The sequence below is a fragment of the Amblyomma mixtum genome, chromosome 3 (genome assembly GCF_055824585.1).
Source record: "Amblyomma mixtum isolate Tamu chromosome 3, ASM5582458v1, whole genome shotgun sequence".
Taxonomy (NCBI): domain Eukaryota; kingdom Metazoa; phylum Arthropoda; class Arachnida; order Ixodida; family Ixodidae; genus Amblyomma; species Amblyomma mixtum.
This window is the reverse complement of record NC_143014.1, coordinates 97,735,542-97,744,809: the sequence shown is the minus strand read 5'-3', so window position 1 is coordinate 97,744,809 and position 9,268 is coordinate 97,735,542. Positions and strand designations below refer to the sequence as shown.

General features: G+C 53.1%; 1 pseudogene; it reads left to right on the top strand.

Annotated features, from left to right (window-relative positions):
• Positions 1-597: 597 nt before the first annotated feature.
• LOC149351087 (uncharacterized) lies at positions 598-8,625 on the top strand (annotated as a pseudogene).
• The last annotated feature ends 643 nt before the right edge of the window (positions 8,626-9,268 follow it).

The following is a 9,268-nucleotide window of genomic DNA, read 5'->3' as shown; positions in this document are numbered from 1 at the left end:
TATCTCACTCACCGTGGCGTGATGTGCCCGGCTCAAGGGAAGGTGTGCACGAATTGCGGTGGGCGTAATCACTTCGCTCAAGCATGCAAAGCACTGGCGCCCCGTCAGGACAGAGGTTCGAAAAAAGAACTGCGCCAACTGCAAGACGACGATGGCAGTGATTTCATTTTGCAAACTTTGACCGTCGGTGCCCTAGCCTCAGACCATTGGAGCGCGACAGTTTACATCGAAGGACGCCCATACACGTGCAAGCTCGACACAGGAGCTAACTGCTGTGTAATTTCAAGCAAGGATGTCGACAAACTGCCGAGCAAACCGCACCAAGAATGTCGCGTAACGTTAACAGCGTTCTTCGGCCATAAAACCTTGGCCAAAACAAAAATTAGGCTGCATTTGCGCGCAAACGACAAAGTGCACGAAGAGACGTTTTTCGTGGTCGACCAACACGTGCCCGTGACTCTCAGTGGATCAGTTGCTGAACGCCTCGGTTTTATTTGTCGCGTGCAAAATGTGCACGCCGACCCGTTGCACCCAGCAGCGCAATCGTTTGAAGATGTTTTCAGTGGACTGGGGCAGTTAAAAGGCATTGAGTACGCGATGAAGCTAAGGCCCGGATCCGTGGGAGTTGTCGTGCCGGCGAGGAGAGTTCCGGTGGCCCTCCGAGAAAAAGTCAAAGAGGAGCTCCAGCGCATGGAAGAACAAGGAGTCATATGCAAGGTAAATGAGCCAACAGAATGGTCCAGTCATATGGTCACGGTGCTTAAGAAAGAAAAAGTGCGCATCTGCCTAGACCCCACAGCACTAAACAAAGCTTTGCTGCGAGAGAACTACCCCATGCCGACCCTTGAAGATGTTGTGCCTAGGCTTGCCGGAGCAAAGTTCTTTACAACTCTAGAAGCAGCGTCAGGATTCTGGCAAATCAAACTAACCGACGCAAGTTCGAAGCTGTGCACAATGAGCACACCTTACGGACGATATCGCTTCCTGCGCATGCCTTTCGGAATGGCCTCAGCCCCGGAAGTGTTTCAGGCAGCGATGCATCGCGTGCTAGAAGGTTTGCCAAACGTTGCAGTAGTAATGGATGACATCCTATTATGGGGCAAGACAAAAGAAGAGCACGACTACCACTTACAGCTTCTTTTAACACGCTGTCGCGAACATAACTTGAAACTAAACTTGAAGAAATGTTCATTTTTCCAGACCGAGGTACGCTGACTGGGACACGTGCTCACTATGGACGGCCTGCGAGTAGATCCACAACGCGTGCAAGCTATTCTGGAAATGCCAGCACCAAAGAATAGTAAGGAACTGCAAGTTTTTCTGGGCACAATAAATTTTGTGCAACGTTTCATCCCTAACATGTCTGTAGTGACCGCCCCTCTTCGGTCTTTGCTGCGCAAAGAAATTGCATGGGTATGGACGGAAAAGCAGCAAGAAAGCTTCGAAATGTTGCGCCAGGCCCTGATAACAGCCCCGATCCTTCGTTATTTTGACCCCAAGAAAGCAGTTACCTTATCAGTTGACGCAAGTCAGTTCGGGGTAGGCGCCGTCCTGATGCAAGAAGCGCACCCCGTTGCGTTTTCGTCACGGTCACTCACAGATTCCCAGCAAAGATATGCTCAGATAGAAAAGGAAACTCTCGCGATAGTGCACGGCTGCACAAAGTTTCATGATTACCTATTTGGACAGCATGCAGTGACAGTTGAGACAGACCATCGGCCACTGGAGGCCATATTCAGTAAACCACTACACCAGTGCCCGCTACGCTTGCAACGCATGCGACTGACGTTGCAACGTTACCCCATCACCGTGACTTATAAACCTGGAAAAGAGAGAGAGAGAGATAACTTTTATTTTTCAGCTCAAGTCCGAGCCTTCTTAGTTGCCCGTTTGGTGGGCGCTATTTATCGGCGGTGGCAGAGTAGGGCCACGTGTCCCTTGGATGCGTCGGATGTGGGCGGCGAGGAGCGGCCAGAGGGTGGGCTGCAGAGAGGTTGGTGGAGCGGTCCATCGGGCCCACGTGAGGTGAAAGGGGGGAGGCAAGGTATGCGAGGAAGGTATGGTGGGAGAGTTAGTTGCGCGGGGGCATAACCAATATGTATGAATGTTGGAGGGATGCTCTCCGCACACGAGACAGGCGGGTTTGCCAGGTTTATGAAGGATATAGTGGGAATACAGTTCGCAGGGAAGGGAGTTAGTCTGTGCCTGTCGAATTAGAGAGGCGTCAGCACGGCAAAGGAAATGGGAGGGTGACGGAAGGGTTCGTCGCATGTGCCGCAAATTGCGAAGGTGTTCGCGGCGGTCCTGTCGGTGTGTAGCGCGGTCTGCCTTGGGATTATAATGGGCTGGCCAGGCAGTCGGAGGGCCCGCTGGTATTTTTTCACGGGCCAGAGCATGAGCAAGCTCATTCTCCGGTATACCTTGATGACCAGGAATCCATTCAAGGCGGACATGGAGCGTAGGGTGGGCTGTTAGGTATTGCAGCAAAGTGTCTAGGATATGGGGAGGGAGTTTTTGAGATTCGAATGAGCGTATGGCAGCCTGAGAGTCTGCACGTATAGTGATGGTGGAGGACAGGTGGTCGTGAAGCGTAATCGCCTCTGCTATGGCCAGAGTTTCTGCGTCGGTTGAGGAGGGCACTCCTGTGTGGAGATGTGTGGAGGTGCTTCGAGGGCCGACTACTGCAGTAACTACTTGGTGCTCGAGGATATGGGCATCGGTATAGTAAGTGTCGTGGCCCAGTACGGGTAAATGGTTCGCCAGTGCTTCACGCCGCCCGGGATTTATCGTTGGAGACATGTGGCGTGGAATGGGTTTTACAGTAAGACGCGGGAGGCTTTTCCACGGGGGAGCAGATGGTTGAAGCGGGGGTAGTTGGGAAATGGTGTGTCCGAAAAGGCTGAGGAGGTCTCTGCCTTGCTCGGAGGTAGAGAGACGGTGTATCTGGGCTCGGTGGTGTGCTGCTGCGCGTTCTTCGAGGGAGTTGAAAATGGCGGCGTCTGCGATCAGAGCATTTGCGGCGTAGATGGGAACTCCCATGGCTAATCGAGTGAAGTGACGCAGAGAGGCTTCCAGTTTGCTTACTTGAGAGGATGTGAGGCGTTGATAGGGGTAGGCGTACATGACCCTCGAATAAACGAGTGCTTCTATAACTCGACGGAGTTCGTGTTCTCTGAGTCCATGCTTTTGACGAGATATGCGGGACAGCATGTGGAATTTGGTTCAGTTGTTGCAGGAGTTGGCTAAGCCACACGTTGCACTTGCCATCTTGTTGAAAAGTGAAGCCAAGGATCTTGATGTGGCTCCGTCGGGGAATAGGGGTTTGCGCGAGAGAGAGTTGAATGAGTTCGCGGTAGGAAGAAGCGGTTTTTTGAGGAGCGTTAGAAACCACGATGTATTCCGACTTTTCGGCGGAACAACTCATACCTATGCGGCGTGCATGCTCCTGAACGACGTCGAGGCCTTGCTGCAAAGTGGATTCTAGTTCCCCGGCGTTTCCTGTGGTAGACCAGAGAGAGATATCATCCGCATATATAGCGTGGCGTAGGCCAGGAATTTCAGCGAGTTTTCGGGGCAGTTCTTTCATTGCCAAGTTGAAAAGCATAGGTGAAAGAATGGATCCCTGTGGTGTACCTGCGGTGAGGGGAAAGGGGGCGGAAGGTGTGCCGTCGGGGCCAATGATTCGGAGGGTCCTGTCTGTAAGAAAGTCTTTGATGTAGTTGAACATGCGGACCCCAGGGCGAGTGTCTGCCAGGTTGGTGAGAATTGCGGAGTGGGCGACATTATCAAAAGCCTTTTTGATATCCACGCCGGTCAAAACTCGAAGCTGTGCGCTGCTTGGGAAGGCGTACAAATCCTCATAGATTTGCCGTCCAATGTCTTGTGTGCATACGTGGGCGCGGAATCCGACCATAGTGGGAGCAAGACAGCGATTGGTATGCAGGTGCCATTCGAGGCGGGTAAGGGCCATCTTCTCCATCAGCTTCCCTAGGCAAGAAGTCATGGATATAGGTCGGAGGTTAGTGATGAGCGCAGAGGATTTTCCTGGTTTCGGAATCATAATTACGTGTGCCTCTTTCCATGCAGCGGGAATTTTCCCGGAGCGCCAAACAGTATTAATAATCTGAATAAGTTCGTCTAGTTTTGAATCGGGGAGATTACGGAGTATACCATAGGTAACTTTATCTGGGCCGGGTGCTGTGTTTCGCTTAAGGGAGCGTAGAGCAGCCTGAAGTTCGGCGAATGTAAAGTCGGAATTCATTCCTTGTTCGTCTGATTCTTCTTCGGTGTAAGGGTATGACGGGGAGCTGGCAGGAGAATTAGAGGATGGGTAAAATTGATTTCGGATTTGCTCAACCAGCTCTTCTTGTGAGACGGAGAGGGCCAACTGTAGCTTTTGAAGTGTGTTACGAGGTTTACCCTGTCCAAGTAGGGTGCGCATAATGTGCCAGACTTTTGGAGTGGGGAGTCTCTCGACCATGTCATCACAGAGCTGAAGCCAGTTGTTCGTGGCTAGTTGGTCAGCGTATTCTTGGGCTGCTTGCGTTAGTTCAGCAACTTTTCTTTTCAATGCGTGGCTAGATCTACAGTTGCGCCAAGCTTTTATGGCCCGGCGACGTTGTTTCCATAGCCCAAGTAGGTGTGTGTCAATGTATGGATAGTCGGGAGATCGGTGGATATGTTTGGTGTGTTGGGAGACGGTCTCCATAATGGCGCTACACCATTTTTCGGGGTCCTCGAGTGAGACTGATAAGGAGTCGAGGGCCGGCCGAGCCTTTGGCCAGTCTACGAGCATAGTGGGAGGTAGATGTGTTCCGGGTGGTCTGGAGGGTCGCTGGGACGTGAGCGTTATCTGAAGAATACAGTGATCACTCCCCATCGTGTCACCCGTATTACTCCAAGAAGCGCGGAGATCGCTGCGAATCCATGCGAGGTCGGGGTTTGTGTCGGATTGTGCTCCACATCCTAGACGTGTAGGCATGAACGTGTCATTCAGGAGGGTGAGGTGATGAATACTGGCGAAGCGGTCGAGTTTTCGTCCGGAGGCTGAAGTACGGTCGTATCCCCATGCAGGGTGTGGGCAGTTGAAGTCACCAAGAAGGACGAAAGTATTAGGGACATTAGAGGCAGGAAGGGCCGTATGCAAAGGTGGGATGCTGGTTTTGGAGTCGGAGGGAGTCCAGTAGCAGTTTAAAATCGTGATACGGTGACCCTGATAGGTGGAGTGTGTCAGGACATGCTCTTTCGTCCCGGAGTTGAGGTGGGATGTATCTTCCTGAATGGTGGGTATCGTGCGCCGTATGTATGTAACCGTCAAAGTCGGCGGAGGAGGGGGCGTTTGATGTCCTTTTCTCTTCATGACTATACTTGGCTGAGTAAATGGTCGTAACCTGGCAGAGAAAAGGCACCGTGCGTTTCCTGCAGTGCGATGACGTCTGGGTTAACGCCAGTAATCTGCATGTGTTGCAAGAGGGCATTTTTCTTGCGACGAAAACCGCGGCAGTTCCACTGCCAAATAATTAGAGGGTTTTGGGGTGGGGATGTGTGTCGCATGATATCACTCATCATGCCGGTCTTCCTCCATTGTGTCGAGGTTAGGCACTAGAGGGGCGCTTGCGCGCTTTCGAGGGGGAGCATTGGAGTCTGCGTCGGGAGAGGGTGGGGCAGAGGACGCGAGGGAGAGGAGATGGTGCTCTAGTTGCTCGACGCGAGCCGTCAGTTGTTGTAAGGCCAATAGGACGGGAGCAAGGGATTGCTGTATGAGAGCAATAGCGTTGTCGGTAGGGAGGGGTGAAAGTGGAGTAGGTGTGGAGGGGCGTGAGTAAAACCGGCTTTGGAAGGACGGGGGAGGGGGTGCGATGGATGTGGGAGATGGACCGCTCACCTGGTGACTTGGTGGAGTCTGTGACTGCATCACGGAAGCTTGCGGTTTAGTAGAGGAGGTGGAGGTGCTGGTTGCCGCACCAGAAGTGGTGGACGGTGGCCGCTTGGCAGAGGGCTTGGTTCGAGATTGACTTCTTTGCGCGGTCTCGTGCCCCGGGCTGTTGCTGCTGCTGCTGCAGGAGAGCTGAAGGGCCTCGTAGCGGTTCGAGGTAGGCAGGGGCGGCCAGATGGTCGCGTCGGCTTTAGGGGGTGGAGGGGCGGCGCGGGCGCGATGGCGTCGTTGGGCGCGGTGCCACTTTAGGACTGCAGCGTCGGCGTCTTTCCTTGCGGGGCATTCAGGATGAGACGGTGTGTGGTCGCCCTTGCAGTTCCAGCAGTGTGGTTCACATTCGTGTGGGATAGTCGTTGGGTCTTGGTCAGGAGGAAACGGTTGGCTGCAAATCGAGCACCGAACAAGGCTAGGCTTGTTAGGACAGACGTCGGCACGGTGTCCTATGGCGTGACAATGCGTGCATTGTTTGCTGTGCGGCTTTTGCGGGTAGACGCGGTACACTCCGCTGTATAAGACGGCATAGCGTGGTAGACGGGGCCCTTCGACGGTGAGCAGAAGTGTGTTGGTACGTCCGAGACGGCGGGCGCTTAGGAGTCGGGTGCCGTCAACACGAAGGTTAGCGGCAAAGTCGTCTTCGGTAAAGTCCATGGTGATGCCGTGTATAACACCACGGGCGTTAAGGGGGTCGTTAGCTACGTACGAGGTGACTTCGTATTGTATGTTGTTCAGTGAAACTTGCTTGAGTTGGAGCAGCTTGTCCGCAGCGGCTGGGCGGTGGGTATCGATGGCCAGGATGTTTTGCGAGGTGCGGAGTTTGATGTAGGTATTGTCACGTTCAGTCTTGGTTAGGCGGGCGGAATCCATGACGGACCGACAGAGCACAGGGAATAAAGTGTTGCCGAGGTTGAGGTGGTTCGCAAATTTCATGACGATCGTGGCTGCGGTGGCTTGCCGGGGCGCCGCGGGAGCACAGTGCTTGTGATTCAGCGCCTGGGCTGCTGACTGGCTAGGCGAGCTCCCCGCCGTTCCGGCTGCGAGCATGCTGGCGAGCGCGGGGGGCGTTGCCCCGGCGGTGCAGATGTAGGCTTGGCTTAGCGCGCCCGGCGTGGGCGGCCAGCCAGATGCTGATGTGCCAAAAAACGGCGCAGAACGCTTGGAATTTTGGTTACCAGGCGTACAGGCGATGAAGTAGCGCTCCTGTAGAACGGTTGGTGGCGATCCGAGGTCAGGAACCTGGACGCAGACGTGATTTTGCTGGAGCTCGGTGTGCGCACAGCCGATCACGGTGGCGCTGGTGGCGCCCTCCACCTGGAAAAGAACTGTTCCTAGCAGATGCTTTATCCCGTTTTCCCAGTAAGGCATGCATGGAAGAACACGAGCAATTTCAAGTCAATGTTCTTGATTGCGTTTCAGCCTCCGAGCACTGTTTGAAAGACCTGCTTGCAGCAACCGGTGACGACACCAACCTGACAAAGCTGCGGGAATATGCAGACAGATTGGCCTCTTCATAAGCTCGAAGTCCCAGAGCAACTTCGGACCTACTGGGGGTACCGCGACGAGATACACGCGCAGGATGGCCTCGTGTTTCGCAGCAACAAGGTAATCATACCGGAGTCAAAAAGAAACGACATGATCCGCCTCCTTCACGCGGCACACGCTGGAGCGGATAAAATGAAGGCAAGAGCTAGGAACGTAATGTTCTGGCCGAACATGGCAAGCGACATTGATCAATTCTGCAAAGGCTGCAAGATGTGTCTCAAAAATCAGCCGCGAAACGCCAAAATGCCCCTTTTAAGTCCCGACGTTCCCACCCTACCCTGGCAAGTTGTTGGCATTGACTTGTTCTTTTACGAAGGTCGCGAATTTGCCCTCATCGTCGACTTTTACTCGTTTTTTTTTTTTCGAACTGCGGGAACTTCGCACCACCACAGCAACCTCGCTGATCTCCTGGTGCTCTGAAATTTTCTCTGTTCATGGCTTGCCTCTGAAGTTATGCAGTGATAATGGACCGCCCTTTAACAGCCGTGAGTTTAAAGATTTTCTCAACAGCCTAGGTATCGCCCAAGTCACGTCAAGCCCCTACCACCCGCGGTCTAACGGCATGGCGGAAAGAGCGGTGCAGGAAGCCAAGAAGCTTCTAAAAAAATGTTCCCTTAAAACGCCTGCATTTCAAATGGCTTTGCTGGAATGGCGCAATACACCGCGTGATGATGTGCTACAGTCCCCTGTGCAGAGGCTGATGGGACGCCAAACACGGACTCCTCTCCCGGTGCCTACAAGCCATTTGGAGCCACAAGCTATACCCAGCAACGTGGTCCACAGTCGGCTTCGTGAGATACGCCAACGCCAAAAGACTTACTACAACCGTGGCAGCAGGTACCTGCCACCTGCGACGCCAGGCCAGCAGGTCACCGTGTGTGACACAATCAACCGGACCTGGTCTCCAGCTGTCGTCCTCAGGCCAGCTAACGAACCTCGCTCGGCGATCCTCAAAACGGAAGACGACAGGGAAATTCGACGCACACGAGAACATCTACGACTGATGGGTCCGCAACAGGAAACCAGTTCCGCCCCTCAAGAAGACCCTTGCACAGAGCCCGGCCAAGAGCTACGTCGAAGCACAAGGATGCGACGTGAACCTTGTCGGTACCCTCTACCGGAGCGACGCTGAACCCGGTTTGTTCGAAGAAGGGAAGATGTAGCAGAGCCGAACAAGTCTGACGTCACTCGCTGCAGCATAATCTGCGCATGACTGAGTACGTCAGCGCACTGTATATATATGCCATCTTATCGGGAATAAACGTTGTTCATCACCCGATGCCGGCTCGTGCACACCAACTAACATATCATCTCGTGCGCTTGTTTGCTGATGATTGTATAATTTACCGTGAAATAAAATCGACTGATGACCTTCTACAGCAGGACCTTAATATTATTTCTAGGTGGTGTGAAAAGCAGCTCATGACGCTCAATCCCTCCGAATGTAAAACAATGACTTTCAGCCGTAAACGTTCCAAGTCCGAGTTCTGCTACTCTCTGAACAACGTGCCTGTGGCTCAGACTACCTCGTACAAATACCTGGGCATTCTTTTATCACCGCACCTCTCATGGACCGAGCATATCACTTCCATCTGTGCTAAAGCATCTCGCTTACTTGGTTATCTCCGCCGTAACCTAAAAAATGCGCCTGCTCATGTTCGCAAGTTAACTTACGTGACTTACGTTCGCCCCCAGCTTGAATATGCATCTCCGATATGGTCACCACATCAAATCTATCTGAACTTAAAATTAGAATTGATACAAAACAGAGCTGCCGGATTTATTTCTAACAAT